We start from the raw sequence: 17,650 nt of genomic DNA, 5'->3' as shown, positions 1-17,650 counted from the left end.
GTGTCAGACACTACACTAAGCAAGGGAGATACAAATACAATGAAAGAAACTCAAAGTCCTGACTCAAAATGCTTACATTCTAAGAGGGTAGACACTAAGGTCATATAAAAGTATATGCAGTAACTTCACATGTATAATTGATATCAAATTGTTTGCCTCCTCAAGGAGGGGAGAGGGGCATGAGGGAGGAAGAGAATTTGGAACTCAAAATTTTTTTTAATTATTGTTGAAAAAATTTTACAAGTAGTTGGGGAATATTCAACAAAATAAATAAAAATACGCTAAAAATAAAAAGTATATGTAGTAAAGAGAAAGTTAATATAAATATGTTTTATATATTATATATGTGCATTATACACACACACACACACACACACATGGAAATTAAATACATGTAGCTTGGGAGAAAAGTACTAGTAGCTGAGGGTGGGAGGAAAAGGGAAATTAGGAAAGGCTTGATGCAAAGATGGTGCGTAAGATGTATCTCAAATGAAGAGAGGAACTCTATGGAGGTAGAGGTAAGGAGGAAATGCATTCCATGGGGTGATCAGTGCAAAGACACTGAGATAAGAAATGGAGTATTATGAGTGAGGAATAGAAAGAAGGCCAATTTGTCTGCAAGGCAGAATGAAGAAAGAGGAATATAAAAGGGCCGGTTTTTGAGAAATCTTACTAGACTAGTATGAACTAATACAGAGTAGTATGAGAAGAACAAGGGGAACAATTTATAGAGTAACAACATTGTACAAATAAAAACAACTCTGAAAGACTCAAGATCAATACAATGACCAATGACAGTTCTAGAACACCAATGGTGAAACATGTTATTCAACTCCTGACTGGATACTTATGGGTTAAAAATGCAGAATAAGACATATATTTACAGAGGGGACCAATATAGGAATTTGTTTTACTTGACTATACATATTTGTTGCAAAAGATTTATTTTGCTAAGTTCCCTCCACCAACAGGAACAGGGAGAGAGGAAATGATGGAAAGAATGCCAGAGGCAAAAAAGGAAGAGGAAAAGAGGAAGGGAAGGAAGGAAAGGGAGGGAGGGAGGGCACAGGATCTTTTAAGCATTTTTTTAAATACACAGAGGAGAAGGACAGAAGGAAAAGACAAGAAAGACAACTTTGAAAGTTAAATGTTGAATTTATTATCTATTTGAAGGTAAGAGCAAGTTGTAAATACTAGATTCAGTTCCATGTAAAATGCTTTTTTTTTTGTTATACTTTGTATATGGAAATGTTAATTTTATATACCGTTATTTTCAAAATAAACTTTTTAATTAAAATGTCCTTTTAAAAAAAAGATTACTGTTAACTTTGAAAAAGGCAGTTTAAATGAATGATGAAGTTGAAGAGAGCGAAAGGAGAGGAAATGAAAACAAAATATAAACAGACTTTTCAAGGTTGGCAAAGAAGGGGATGAGAGATATAGGAAGATAGCAAGCAGGGAAGGTAGGACTAAGGGAGGGGTTTAAAGATAGAAGTCATAGTGGTATTTACAGATAGCAAGGAGAGACTAAAGATTCCAGAGACTGTATAGATGACAGTGAGGGCAATTTGTTGGGGGGTAAAAAAGGAAGTGATACAAACAAAGGTTCATGTAGAAGAGTAAGCCTTGGCAAGAAAAAAGGTCAACTCATTATCAAAGACTGGAACAGAAAAGGAGATAGTAAAAGATGATGTCAAATGGATATGAGAATCATATAGAGGGAAAGAGGGACCTCTCAATTTTTTTAATTAAATTATGAGGCAAGGTCCTGAGAGTGAGAGAGAGTGCTATGGGAGTCACAAGAAGAAATAAGACAGTTGGTAATAGTTACTTTAGCGATTAGAACAGAGAATCAATAAGGAAGGAGTACAAGCATTGACTTGTGGCAGTAGGAGACTAGTTGAGATTAGATAACACAAAACTGTAGTGAATCTAATCAAGGAAGATGTGTGAGTTCCTCCAGCTCTATTCAGTAGCACACTAATAGGAGTGAAGAAGGTGGACAGTGGAAATTACCTAAGGTTGGAGTTTGATAGAGTTTAACAGGTGACAGGATAAGGTGGGGGGGGGGAAGGAATTTCAGAGTAAATGGTGGTACAGAGTTGAACTGGTTCATTAAGGAGTTGAGATTGGAAAGGAAGGAGACTACAGCTAGTGTAGGGGCAATGGCCTGGGAAAATACTGAGGTATGAAGGGACTGGAGATCATGGTAAGGATGAAGAACAGTACTAGGAGTTGTAAGATATAGAGAAAGATGGAGTGATAAAGGATTATAATCACACAAAGGATTTTCGAGCTTGTTAACGTGAAAGTGGAACATCTGTGGGTCATGGCAAGCTAAGGATATGACCATTTCTCTATATAGCTGAATGTTCCAAATCTCTAATGAGAGAAATAAAAATTAAAATAACTGGTTTTAATTCACATTGGTCAGATTGCAAAAGACGACAGAAAATGTAAATGGTAAATGTTGAAAGCAGTATAGGAAGACAGACATACTAATAAATGTCAGTAGACCTTTTATTTGGTATCTCTCTATTCTGGAAAACAATTTGGAATAAAAACCCCAAAGTCATTCAACGATACATGCCTTCTGACTCAATGATAGCACTGCTAGGCATATACATCCAGTTCAAAGACAGAGGAGAGAGGTTTCACATTTACAAAAATATTTATAACAACATTTTTCAGAGAAGTAGAAACCAAGTGATGTCTGCGGAATGGCTGACAAGATTGTTCTATGTGGTACAATAGCATATTATTGTGCCAAAAAACGATGAAAAATTAAAAATTCCAAGAAATTTTGAGATGGCTTATATGAACTGAGAGAATGAAGTGGCAGCCACAATAGGACCATAATAATAAAAAGGAAAATGGCACTAAAAACCTTCAGAACTCTGATTAATGCATTATTCAATCAAAATTTCAAATGTAATGGTGAAGCATGCTTCCTACTTTCTGGCAGAAAGGTAGGTAAGTAGACATACAGAACTAAGCATATGTTTTTAGACAGAGCTAATGTGTTAAGTTATTTTGCTTGACTTACAAGGTAGTATTCTGTTGTGAGGCTAGGAAGAGTCACTGGAAAGTAATAGTGGTTTAAAAAAGCAAAACATTAAAACATATATCTCTCCAGTGATATTATAAGGCAGAAACTTCCAAAAATTTAAGTTGCAGGTCACTCAAAGGGCTAGGAAGAAGCACACAGAGGCATGAGTAGTAGCATATTATTAATGAAATGTTGTACAGGAAAAGTAGTTTAAAGGGTTTTATCAGAGAAGTATATGACCAGAAAAGGAAGCAAGAATACGATAGGGAGAACAGTTAGTGTTATTAAAGGCAATACAAAAATTCATTATAGAGGCAGCCTGGTGGCACAGTGGCTAGAGCACTGGGCCTGAAGTCAGGAAGATCTGAGTTCAAATATGGCCTCAGACACTTATTAGCTGTGTGACCCCATCATTTAACCTCTGTTTGCCTCAGTTTCCTCAACTACAAAATGCAGGCAATAACAACTTACCTCAAAAGGTTGTTACGAGAATTAAATAAGATAATAATTGTAAAGGTGCTTGGCACATAGTAGGTGTTAATATCAATGTTTATTCCCTTCTCTTTCAAGTGATCTAGAAGGTCCACAACAAAGATGGATTCTCTGTGAAAGACTTTTTTTTAGGCCATATTGCTGCCTATATGGCTACCAGTTACATGGAAGTACAGGAATACCTCATTCAACATCATTCACTGTCTCTGTGATTAATTATTAAAAAAAAAAGTAGCAATTAGTTCTAAAGAAACAATGTTAACAATTTGATTCCTGATATTACAATGGAGTTATTTGACATTGATCATAATGTATTGACAATATTATTAGAAAATGTCACTAGGTAGGACACTATTATGCAGGATTTCTCCATACAGCACCATTAATATTCACATAATATGTGAACTCTAGATAAACAAAGTTACTGGTGTCCATGCACTCCAGTTATATCTACACAATTTGAAGGGAATGAGAAATCCCTGAGTATACTAAGTTTATGTCCTATGATAAACATGGGAGAGTACGAATGGGCCAGGATATATACCACTAGAAGAAGAATTCATGACAAGAGCATCACAGAGGCATCAGAATATTGGAGTAAGGCAGGGCCCATTGCTCAAATGACTTGGAAAGTTTGGGCTGTTCTTTAGATATTCTAAAGTATATTAGTAAGGCAATTAAGACACTTTTTTCTATATCCAGGAAACTAGAAATCAAGCTGACACTGTGGATCTACTTTCAGTAACAACTAGTCTCAAAAAAAAAAAAAGATACTGGAATCCAAAACAAAGAAACTCAAATGTCTTTAATAAAACAATAATAAAAAAATTAAGCTTCTAAAAAATTATCAAATTTAAAAGTTTTTAAAAACATATATATTTTTCCATTTCAATTAATCATTAATGTCAATACTTACAATCTAAAAGAACTATTTCCTTGAGCTCCAGAACTAAGAAATACTATTTCGCAAAACTGGAGTTACTATCAGAAAAATGTATAATAGTAATACTTTTAAAGAGAAAAAGAAGACTGCACAATACTTGTAGTTAATGATGTAATATATTTCTGACTGTAGAATACCGTGAACATGCTTTTCCATCTCATTCAAGCATTAAGAGAGATCAAAAAGTTATCCCTGGCTACATTAATCAATCAAAAAATACTTCCTCTTGTCACAGACTCCAAAATATATTTCTCTGCCATGAATAAGTGAATTCTATTTTAACATGAGTAGTGATCATTGAAGAATTTTTTTAAGCTCTTTCATTTCCTATGATGATCTGGCATATGAAGCTAGATAAGGAAAAGGCTGCTATCAAGAGGAAACAAAGAAGTAATAAAGAAAAGTTGGTAGGATAGGTAGTGTGGAAGAAAGAATGAGAAATCAGATTTTAAAAAGCAGTCAGCTTCTACTTGAAGGAATGAAAGCATGATCACAAAGGATTCCTATGCCCCAGGAAATTGCAACTGGTCCTTAACCCAAGATGAAGGTAGTACCATTTTTATTCTGTACTAACAATCTCTAAATTCTACTAATTTGTTCACTCCTCACACGGCAAGAAACAATCAATATTTATGAACATGTGCATATTGTCACCATTAACAGGACTTAGAAAAGGATGTTTCAGGGAATGAAAGAGAGACGACCACACCCTAAAGTGGCACTTGACCTAATGGTTACTATTTCTTACAGGAGGCCAGGAAAGAGGTTAGGGCTGGATAAGTACATTTGAAAATTATCAGCATAGAGATGATAATTAAATCCATGAGAGCAAGTGCCATGGAATTAATTTTCCTTAAGCATAAATCTAACCATGTGACTCCCCTACTCAATCAACTTCAGTGGCTTCTTATAACCTCTAGGACAAAATATAAATTCCTCTGTTTAGCTTTTAAAATCCTACACAACAGATCTTTACAGCCTCATTGGACATTACTCTCCCTCCCACTCTCTGCAATCCAATCAAGATGGCCTTCTCTCTATTCTGCATTCATGAAACTCCATCTCTCTCTTTCTCAATGCCTTTTTACTGACTGTCTCACAAACCTGGCATACACTCCCTCCTTATTTCTGATTCAGAGTCCAACTCTCCATTAAGATGCAGCTTAGGACCCACCTTCTCACCTGATCCCCCTCAGATGCCAGTGCCCACCCTCCCAAACTACCTTGTTCTTAGCCTATATGCTGGCTTTATATTTACGGTGTATATATTTTATGTGTACTTGTTGTGTCCCCCAATATAAGTTTCATGCTAGCAGAGATCATTTCATTATTTGTACTTGTACCAAGAGAGTTTAGCACAGTGCCTGAAACATAGCAGGTGCTCAATAAATAATTGTTGACTGATCGACACATAAATTTGTTAAGAGCAATGCAAAGTGCAAGACAAAGGTGGTTAAGACTGTATTACCTAGGTCTTGAAATGTTATAATTTATGACAAACTAACCAGGAAATTTCATGATTAAACATCTTACTTTCAGAAATAAGAGACAGAATCAGCATATGAAAGGAATTTAGAGGTTACTGTAACCTTCCAAACTATACAATAATCTCCTTTATAATCTAGACAAAATGGTCATCCAGACTCAACCTGAATATTTCATCACTTCATAAGGCAATTCATTACACTGTTAGAAAGTCCTAGTTAATAAAAACGCCTTCCTTTAATTGAGCCATAATTCCAAGCAATGATTCCAGTAGTAATCTCTCAAAGTATATATAACAAATCTACTTCTTCCATATAACTTCAAATATCTGAAGATCAATATGTCATAGGGGCTAGAGGTGGAAGAGATGCTAGATGCTCAACTAGTTCAGCTCCCTTCCACACTTTAATAAGCAAACTGGGAATTACCCAGATTAATTGACTGGCTCAAGGTCACAGAGAGAATATCCAAGCTCTCTAACTCCAAACTGAGCACCCTGCCCACAACAGCAATGTTCTCTCTCAAGTCTTCTCTTCTCCAGGCTAAATAATACCCAGTCCTTTGAGTGTTCCTCAATGAAATGGTTCTCAATCCCCTTCAACATCCTGGTTGCCTTCCTCTTAATCTGAAATGAACCCAAAACTGAACCCACTATATTTTGTACTTCTCTTACCAGTGCAGCAGAAAGGGGAAACTATTTCTGTTAATGAAGCCTACAATTACAGTACCATTAACTTTTTAGCAGCCACATAAAACTGTTGACTACTGAGCTTCTTAAAAACAAACAATGAAAATATATCCTAGTAACCAGAATGGCCTTTGTTTTCTTTGAATGACTCAGCTTACCTCATTGAGCTTTCTTGGACACTGGGGCTTGCTCTTCTGGGGCAGGAAGCCCAGCGACCATGCCAGGAATCAGAGAACTTCCTGTGTGATGAGTCATGGGGCTGGCTGAGGGGAGGTGTGTTAACCTGGTCTACGCTAGGGGGAGGGGCCAAGTCAAGAACCAATCGGCCCTGGTCATTCAGGCGGCACTTGATGATGTCAAAAACTCTATAAGAGGGGAGAGGATAGCTTGAAGACCCCTTTTCCTTTTCCAGTTGGAGCCAGAGACGCCTACAGCCAAAGCTGAGCTGCAGGTAGCACAGCTGACCCACGTGGAGCGAGGAGTGCTGAGCCAGGACTGGAGGCCAGTGGGTAATCTTCTTACCGTAGAGGGGAAGCATGTATATGATTTTGCCTTATACTATCTCGCTTCTCTGTGGCCTCCTGGTTACCCTTGTGAGGCAGACTTATTGGGCCTGGAAGCTTTTGATGAAAATATCAAAATGGGAACACTGGTTTGTGGGCTTGTTACTGTAGAGTGTAAATACATGCTTTAGTTCTCCTGCCTTCTGCCTAGAGAATTCCTTATATCCTGCGGTTCCGAACCTTTCAGGCACATATGAGATTCCCTTTGAAATCATAAATTCTGCCTTCCTAATATAATCCTGAAAGGCTACAGAAAGAATAAAGACAAGCACACCAATGAACTGTTGGGAGTTATGAACTGAGTTAACCATCCAGAAAATGTGCAGAATTTTATTTGAAGTCACCAAATTAAGTTTTGGCCCAGTGATACCACTGACTATACACAAATTGAAGGTAGAGAAAAGGTCCCATATGTTAAAAACAACAAAAAAACCTCAAGGCAGGATTTTTCATGGTAGCAAGAAACAGAAATGAAATGAGTGTCCATAAAATGGGGAGTGGTTGAACAAATTGTGATATATGAACGTAATGAAATATTGAGCTATAAAAAACAACAAATAATTCAGAGAAACCTGACAAGTATTATATGAAGCAATGCAAAGTGAAATAAGCAGAAACAAGAAGAATTTACACAAATATCCCCAATTATGTAAAAGAAAACAATTCTGAAAACCCCCAGAACTCTAATTAAAGCAAAAACCAACTCTGACTCCAGAAGACTACAGTAAAATATTCTCCCCTTTACCTGTCAGAGAAGTGGCACACCAAAAGCAGGAAATAAGGTTGTTAAATATGGCCAATGTATGTGTTTCTTTTGCTTACTACTCTGCCACTAGGAGAAGAGTTTTATTGGGAAGAAACAACGAGGTTTTCCAGGTTTTTTTTAAATGCATCGATAAAACTATATCTATCTATCTATCTATCTATATATGTATATATATTAATATATGTGTGTATATATATATGTATATATAATACACACACACACACACACACACACACACACACATATACACACACAGTTGGGTTTCTACACCTGAGTTTGGAGCTTTACAATGATCTTTATTTGATTAATTTTATTTTTAATTATCCTCGTTACCCAGGTCTCCCCAATCCTTAAAATTACTTTACTGATCCTACCATAACCTCAACCTACTGTCTGCTCTCTACCCTTTTTCTGGCAAACCTCTGGAAAAAGTTAGTCTCTCTTCACTACCTCTACTTCCTTATCAATTGTACTTAATCCTCTGCAATTTGCTTTCCATTTCTACCCCTCTACTGAAACTATGCTTTCCAAGGTCTAAAATGAGTTCTCAACTGCAAAATCCAATGGTCATTTTTCACTGCGGCTACCTGCCCCTCTACAGATTTATCAAAAATCCCTCCCCCTCTTCAATCACCTTCCCTCACTTGGCTTCCCTAATAGCTCTCTCTTCTGGTTCTTCTCCTACCATTCTGACTGCTTCTTTTCAGAAGCCATGTCATAGACAGTGCCTGGAACATGCATATCCACAAAGCTCTTCTTGTCTTCTATTTCTATACCTTCTCACTTTGATGAGCTTAGCTCCCACTGTTTCATTTAACCCCTTTACACAGATGTATCCCAAATCTATGTATTCAGCCTCAATTTCTCTCCTGAACTACTGCTGACACAATTATCTGATATAGTTCTGAAAATGAGAATTATAGCAACAAGGCAAAAAAAATAACGGAATAAGGATAAGCAAAGAAGAAAGAAAATTGGTGTTGCTTGTAGACAAGAAGATGTTGTTTATTCTTTGTTCTCTAAGAGGACTATAACATCAAGGAAGTGATGTTATGACGTGCAAGTGAACTGGATTTAAGTGAGGGAGGGCTGTGCAAAGTCACCAGCCTCACCTTCTCCTCCGGAAGAACCCCAAAGATCCAACTAAAAGTAAATTAAAATAATGACTTCAGTAAATAACAAGATACAAAAGAAACCCACAAAAATCTTTCTACATATTACCAACAAAACCCAGCAGGAAGAGATAGAAAAAGAAATACTACTCAAAATAACTATTAAAAAAATCTGGGTGTCCAGCTCCAACACAAGAGTTATAATAACTACAAAACATTCTTTACAAAATTCAAAACAGATTAAAATAAGTGGAGTGATATTGATAGCTCATGGTTGGAAAATGTCAACATGATAGAAATGACAATACTACCTAAATTAATCTATGGATTCCATGTCATACCAAACTGCTAAAAGGTTACTTCATAGAACTAAATAGCAAAATTCATCTGGAAGAACAAAAGATCAAAAAGAAATATGTTTTTTAAAGAATAAAATGCAAATCCTTAGATTGGCCTTTAGGATCTTCCTACAAACTGGTTCCAGTCTACATATTCTGTCTTATTCCAGCCTTACTCCCCCTTCACCTTCACAAAGTTCCACCTACCAGCCGGTCTCCAAGCTTTTCTCAGTGCCCAGAATGTGCTCCCTCATCATCTCCACCAGCTGAAAAGACTGGAAAGGCAGGAAAGGGCCAGGCTGAAAAGGGTTTTTAAAATCAAGAGAGGTTTTGTATTGATTCCTGGAGGTAAAAAGGATACACTGGAATTTAGTGAATGGGGACAATGGGGGGGGGGAGCTCGAACTTGACTAGACCCGTGCTTTAAAAAGATCAATTTGACAGCAGAGTGGGCTAGAATGGTGATATACTAATGCAAGGAGACCAACCAGTAGGCAACTGCAACAGTCCAGGCAAGAGGTAATGAGGGCCTATATCAGGATGGTGGTAGTGTCAGAAGAAAAAAGGTGACATATATAAGAAGTACTGCAAACATAGAATCAATAGGACTTGGCAATTGATTAGATGGGGGAGGGGGAAGGTAATGGGGAGGATCAGAGAGAATGAGATGAAGATGATACCCTATGATGCAACCTAGACAACTAGGGGAAAGCAAAGGTAACATTTATTAAGCACCTACTATGTGGCAGGCCCTGTGTGCTAAATTCTTTAGAAATATAACCTCATTTAATATGAGAAGATGGTAGTGCCTGAAATAGAGAAGTTAGGAAAAAGGGAAGATTATGGGGTGGGGATGGGGGAATAATTAATTCAGTTTTGAACAGACTTTCCAATTGTCTACTTGACTGTAATTTATTCTCTACAAGAATGACAAATTAATGTTCCTGAAACATTGTTTTTCAGCATATCATAAACAAAGCATATCCAAAATCCCCAATTTTATCTATCTCAAAAAGTATGAGAGGTAGGATTGATATGTGTATGTATACAGAGACTTTGTAAAGATAAATTTGTGTTGAATAGCAAATCCTCCCCAGACAATACTGCAACAACAGAATCTACATAGGGTATCAGGGGAAGCAAGACAGGGAAAGTAATGGATAAAAAAGTGAGCAAGGCAGCGGTAACCACAGGATTGAGAATCTTTATCTACTAAAGGGTGTACACATGTAATTATCTGTTAATTACATTATGCTTCAATTACAATAACTAATTGATATGGTCCAGTGAGCATTCGGGAAAACAAACACTTTTAAGCACCTATGTCCGCGGCATTGTGGATACAATTGTGGAGTATACCTTGGAGAAAGGCGAGACAGGATACTAGGAAACCATTTAGACAGTTACTGAAACAGTCCAGGCAAGAGGTGATACAGGGTTGAATTAAGGTGTTGACTACAAAGGGCACACATACCCGGTGACATTGTAGGTAGCTGACATAACGTCAACTGAGAGTCTATGAGAGGAATGGAGGGGAAAATGAAGAGTTAAAAATGACCCTGAGATTAATCTGAGTTAACTGGAAAGAAAATTAGTATGAAACAGTATGAGAACTAAAAGACGCTGTTTGATTTGGGAATTTAGAGATTATTGATAACCTTGGAAAACACAGTTTCATTTAAACAGTGGAAGCAGAACCTAGACTACAAGGAGCTAAGAGTCAGTTGGGTGTAAGAAAATAAAGGCAAGGAGCATATTAGACAGCTTTTGTAGTTTAGCATAACACCAAGCAGCAGTCAGTTACAGAAAGGTAGTAATGAATAGGTGAGTGGGCCCTACTGGATTTTTGTTCATGTATGCTAGCTAATTTGGTACATTTTTTATTCAAAAACTTCAGGATGAACTTTATTAAAGTTAGGCATATTCGGCTTATGGTAGATGCCCAAGGTCTAAGGGAAAGAACCAAGAAAAGGTGAAAGAGAAAAGGAGGAAGGACTGAAATCAATTGTGGACAGGCAGAGGAAGGAAATTTAGGGAAGCTACCCTAGACAGGGTGCCAAAAAGGAGATGAATTCAAGAGACCACAGAGCCCAGGAATAAACTGCAAAGATGAAGAGACTGAGATTCAAAGGAATTAAATTTTTTTTGTCCAATATATTTAGATGAATGGCCCAGGGTTACACATCCAGAGCTAGAAGGTAACAGAGCCAAAATGAAATCCAGATTTCAAGTCCAGTGCTCATCCATTATACCAGGATGGATATCTGAGCCTCAGAACAGAAGACAGAATGTTTTAGAAAGAAACTCAGCATGAGTTGTTATGTGGCACTGCCTACTTAGAATTAATCAACCTGTATAGAGTGTGGAACCCTGGATTTCCGATAATATAGCATACCTTTTTTGTACTATAAAAATCTAAGCATATAATCACATAATGGCAAGAACTATGGAGAAGAGCCACAGGACAGTTTAATGAGAACACACTTTACCTTTCTGGATACTGGACGTAGCAACTGCCAATTTAGCAGTAGTTGACCAGACAACTCTTTATTGCTCACCAGCTGTGTCCCTTGGATGTATCCGTACCATCATCATCCTTTCCCCTTTTCTTTCCCCCCTTCCCACCAGGAAAAATTCATCAATCAGGAAACTCATCATCTCATCATGAAAACTGCACTAGCTTTGATACCCACACCTCATCAGCACCCTCTGACTGAAGGGCTGGAAGGCAGAGCAAAAAACTCTTCCCAAAGCCTTCATTTAAAGAGGGCTCAGAAGCCCAGCCAGCTCTTCATTTCCCAATAGCCGCCCTCCTTTGATTAGACTCCAGCATCATCACTCCCTCCCACCTGGGGTGGGGGGTACCCCACAATCTTTTCAGCTTCTTTGTATGCTGTCTTCCCCCCATTTGATTGTAAGCTCCTTGAGGGCAAGGACCATCTTCCTTTTTTCTCTTATTGGTACCCCTAGTACTTAGCACAGCACCTGGCACATACTAGATGCTTGATAAATATATATTGTATCATGTTATATTATATATAGATGGCTCCAGAAAGCCTCTTGTGCCTGGAGGGATCCTTGGCACTTTCATTACTTATCACACTGCTGCTAAAGAAAGCAACTGAATAAATTAATCTACAAGCAACTGAGCAACCCAGCCTCTCCCCACTACAAAAGCTCGCACAATCAGCTTACCTCTTCCCTGGCCTAGGCTGACCAACCCAATTCCCTCAGGAACCACAAATTCTACATTTTTTTCAAGTCCCTGTTCAAGTCATATTTCCTATATGTACTCGTCCCTAATTACTGCTGTCCATCCACAGTAAGCTTTTTTTCTGAATTCCTACAGAATTTCTCCTCTCTATAAATCTAGCACATCATTATAACAAAGACTAAAAGTAGGCAGTAGGAAAGAAGAAAATTCAGGCAGCTTGCGAACAGGTAAAATGTGTTCCAAAAGTTCATTTTTAAGTCAATTGTTTGGAACTTAAGAATGCCTTTTCCTATCTCAAGAAATGCACATCTAATCTAATATTTTGCTGACAACATCCTCCAGATACAAATGCTTTTCTCCTTAGTTAACAAAAAAATACAGAATTCATTAAAAGTACATATTCATTATCATCATTTTGGATTCTAAATCACTCCCTACAATGCAGGGGTGAGGAGTGGGGGGGAACGGCTGTATATTCTTTCAATACAATATTAATACATACATATGGTCACTTAAAGGGCCAAGATTTTCTTTGACCTTGGCCAATACTCTTCTCCCTACATATAGATATATGTGTGTACATAGACATATATATAATCCTTTTTTTAAAAAGTTAAAACATTAAAAAAAAGTTAGCCAATGGTCAATGTACATATGAAGGGAAAGCTCTGAATAAATGAGTTCCAATTACATTTCTAGTCCTAGGAAAAATAAAATAAAATGTCCTGCTTTGATTAAAACCACCAATAAATGAAAATTCACCTTGAATTCACAGGTCTTGAATTTCAACAGGGGTCAAAGTTTATTCAAAAATTTTCTATGCCTATAATTAGTACATAATGCTTATCAAAGGCACAAAAAAAACAAATTTTCTAGTTAGCATCCACTATAACTTCCTTTATCCAAACTGTGAGATTAATCTTTTAAAAAAAATGGCATTTTATATAGTGCATGAGAGTTTGCAGTGCAACTTGAATACCTTGTTATGTGAACCTTCCAACACCCCTGTAAAGGAGGTACCACAGATATTAGTATTCCATTTTACAGATGAGGAAACAAGCTGGGAGAAGTTTAAATGCCTTGCCCATGATCACCCAGTTCCTCAATCTTGGATCCAGGATTTAGAAGCAGGGCTTCCACACTCCAAAGTCAGGCTCTCCACTGAGCCACAGCTTGCTCAGGGCTAACATACTAATCAGCTGATGTCAATCACTGATCAGATAACCAGTAATGTTATAAGTAATGGCAGATGACCTGATTGAGGCCTCTTAACCTATCCAAATCATGTTGGTTCTACTTGGTTAAGTGATTTTGTGGTCAGAACTACTCTTTCATTTTCCCAACTCACAGGAGACTTTTCATGTCTCTATGTCTATGTGGTATGAATTCTAAACAAAACAGCGAAGGAAACAATTAAATGAAGAGCAAGAGTGCTTCCTACTAGCACAATCTACCAAGTTGCTGACCAGTCATAAGCACTAGTCATCCACAAACACATACAGATAACACAAACTATTAGCAAAGATAGAATTATTATAACAAGTTTGAAGACCACAAGAATTAGGATGCTTAAATTAAGATAAATTGGTAATCAGCAAGGAATTTAAGGTACTTTAGACAGTTTGTTACCTATAAGACCTCCACAAAGCAACCCTCAGCTTTTCACAATTCTTTTCTACATAGCCTTAATCAGTGTCCCATTACTTACTTACAGGCACCACTAACCCAAGCAAATACTCTTTACTGTATAATGTACGTGAAAATGTCACACTAGAAATAATTCATATTTACACAGTACTTTAAAGTTTCCAAGGCACTTTCTTAACAGCTATGTGGTAAATACTGCAAGTACGAGTTTCATTTCAAAAGTAAAAAAATGGATATCTCGGGGAGATTAGTGCCTTATCCAAGTTCATGAGGCTGGCTGAGATGTCCAAGTCCTCCGAGTCTAAAGTCAGTGTTCCTGAAATAACATGATAATGTCTCATAATAATATCTGTCCTACAAAGACCAAATAAGAGGCTGGATTCAAAAGAGCTTTAAAAAAGGAACTAACGAAAATCTTGGGCAACATTAACTCCATGCTCTAAACTGGCTAACCAACTTTAACAAAAATACAACATACAAGTCAAGTAATAAATATAATCATAAAGTAATTCTGAAGTTCTAGGTATAAACTGTACATGCAAAATAATTTTCCCACACTCTATATATATAGGCCTATCTTGCCTGTACTGAAAATTTAAAATGGTTTAAGATGACATAAAGTACTAACCTCCTTTTTTAAGAAGGGCCAATATCACCCCACAACCTTTTACAGCCACCTCTGTTAAATCTGTGTCCATGGCATACATATGAAGAATGGTTCATACACATAGCATGTTGGCATGAAGTGGGAATTCAATTTGGAAGGAGATCTAGGTTCAAATTTCCATTAAGCTAACTAACTTGGTGATCAAATGGAAATTACTTAACCCTTGTGGTATCAGTCTCCTTATACTTAAAACAAGGTGGTTTGTATCAGATGATCCTAAAGATCCCTTCTGGTTCTAAATCCTACACTTCCTAACCAAAATAAAGTTTTAAGAGGCAGCTAGGTAGTGCAGTGAGTAGAACACTGGCCCTGGAGTCAGGAGGACCTGAGTTCAAATGTGACCTCAGACACTTGACACACTTACTAGCTGTGTGACCTTGGGCAAGTCACTTAACCCCAATTGCCCTGCCTTCCCCCCTCCAAAATACCAAAAAAAAAAAAGTTTTAAAAGGAAATTGAAAGAAATTAGTCCCTCTCTATCCCTGGATACTAGGCAATATCAAACAAGTATAGTGGTAGTAAGCAAAGGATGTTTTCTTTCAATGTTCTCAACCCCAAAGCAAGCATACATGAAACTTAAGTAAGGTGTCAAAAAGCATCACTAATTTTGCTCCTAGTTCGTTTCAATGCATCTATGCATTACAGCAGTCTATAAATACATGAACAGACTTTAAAAATTGATTTAGAGAAGAATTATGTTGCAATAAATATCTCTAAATATCTATTTAGGTCAGTATTTTTTTCAATTTGCTGCAATTTGCTAAAAATTCCTTCACTTTAACAAATATTCAGCTTCTAATAATGAATGGATTTTCAATATATACTTCGATGGACTACTTAAAAATGTACTTCTATATTCACACTGTGACTGAGTAGCTTATGAAAACACTAAAAAAAACTATGTAAAAATTTTTTCAGATGTCTCACAATGGATTTTAGTGAGTGTAATCCTAAGTCCACAAATATAATTTAAGTAAGTAAACTCTGGATCCTCCTCACATAGAAGAGCACAGGCTGTCACTACCACTGACTAAACCCAAATTCAACAGTCACAGGATCACAGATTTACAGCTAGAAAGAAACTAAAAGACCATCTCAAATAACCCTTTCATTTTAAAAATGAGGAAATTGAGGCACAGAGAGGTAAAGTGACTCCAGATCCACTCTTTTCCCGCACTCTACCAAGTCGCGAAACTCTAGGTGTACAATTATCCTACCATACCCTCTATGATGGACCAGCAAGCTGCACCTTTGCCCTAGGAACTACTGCAAAGCAAGTGACAGAAATAAACTATAAGGTAAAAATCCAAAGTTAAAAAACCCAAGGTTATACAGCACTGGTCCTTGAATAAAAACTTCAGAAACCTAAGGTCTATCAGCAAGTGAAAGAGTGATGGCAGATGTAACCTCGGTTGGGCTATGAGGCCAAGACTGACAAACATCTCAAATATGAAACTCTGGAAAGCATCTTAATCTTGGCAGAGGAGATCTCAAAGATCCATCCTTAGGTGAGCCCAAACCAACAACAGGCAACTAAGACTTAATACCCCAGACAAGGCAGCACTGCCCCAAGGCACCATCCAGTTAGTTGCTATAGGAATGTCCTCCCCCTCCTCCCATCACAACCAGCAGCATCAACACCTGGAATCCGAAAACCACTGCAAGGTATCAAAGGACAACCGCGCACCGTCTAGTCCCCAGAGACAAACGTGGCACTCGCCAAGAAAGGAAGCCACGCGACCCCCTGACAAGACTCTTTCATGTTCTTTGAACTGAAGGGGCCCCGGGATGCCTGGCACAGTGCTTGGCTAGTGGCCTGAAACCACCTGGCAAAAGCTGCAATGGGGGGTTGGGGGAGGCGAGGAGGGGGGAAGGAGGGCACGCTGGGAGGTGGTGACAGCTGGCAGCTGCTCCCAGATGGAAAAGGACTTCTGACCTCTAACCTCTGACCCACCCAGGTCAGCAGAGCCATCCCATCCCGTGGCAGCTCCTGGAAATACCCCGAAGCTGCTTTACCTTCCTAAGCCTCAGCTCACGTCGCGTGGTCTGCCCGATCCCCGCCGCCGATCCCCTGGGAAATGAGAGAAGCGAGAGAACGCTGGAGCTAAAAGATGCGCGGGCGGGGCCGGAGGGCTCCGGCTCCTGCCCCGCCGAGGTCCTCGAGCGCCCGCCCGGCTGGAGGCGGCTGTGACCGTGGCTGCTGCTGCCGCTGCCACCGCCGCCGCCGCCGCAGTAAATCAGCTGACAGCGGCCCCAACTGCCTCACCGCGACTGTCGCAAAAAAAGGGGGTAAAAAAATACCCACAGCTTCCCCACGCCCAGAGACACAGTCCGGGTCTGATCGACGGCTGCGGGAGCCAGCAGGGTTGCCATAGAAATGGAGCGGAAGAGGACTTCCTTCCTCCCCTTAACCCCCGCCCCCTTCTCTTTCGGGTGTCTCTCTAGCTCCAGCGCCCCCTCCCTCCTTCGAGTCTCTCAAGCCGCGAGACTCTGGGCAGAAGAGACCGCTGCTGCCATCTTTGTTGTGGGAAGGTGAGCTCTAGGTCCTTAACTGGATTCCCGAGGATAGTGAAAGCGGAAGGGGCGGGCCTGGGGCTGAATGAGAGGCGGACCCTCAGGCGGGGCTTCCGCTGTCTTGGAGCGTGAGCATCGAGGCGTGGACCTCGGGGGTTCCCTAGGGCTTTTT

The 17,650-nt window shown here is 38.7% G+C and overlaps 1 protein-coding gene across 2 annotated transcripts in view; it reads right to left on the bottom strand.

Annotated features, from left to right (window-relative positions):
* WDR7 (WD repeat domain 7) overlaps nucleotides 1-17,362 on the bottom strand; it is a 489,834-nt gene extending 472,472 nt beyond the window's left edge. The window contains exon 1 of one of the 2 annotated variants that reach the window (XM_036757317.1): nucleotides 16,981-17,362. The gene's annotated coding sequence lies outside the window, so the exon portion shown is untranslated. The remainder of the gene's footprint in view (nucleotides 1-16,980) is intronic. The other variant, XM_036757326.1, reaches the window with a different exon arrangement.
* Between the last annotated feature and the right edge of the window lie 288 nt (nucleotides 17,363-17,650).

Source organism: Trichosurus vulpecula, chromosome 1 (assembly GCF_011100635.1).
Source record: "Trichosurus vulpecula isolate mTriVul1 chromosome 1, mTriVul1.pri, whole genome shotgun sequence".
NCBI classification, from domain to species: Eukaryota; Metazoa; Chordata; class Mammalia; order Diprotodontia; family Phalangeridae; genus Trichosurus; species Trichosurus vulpecula.
This window is presented reverse-complemented; position numbering and strand designations above follow the sequence as displayed.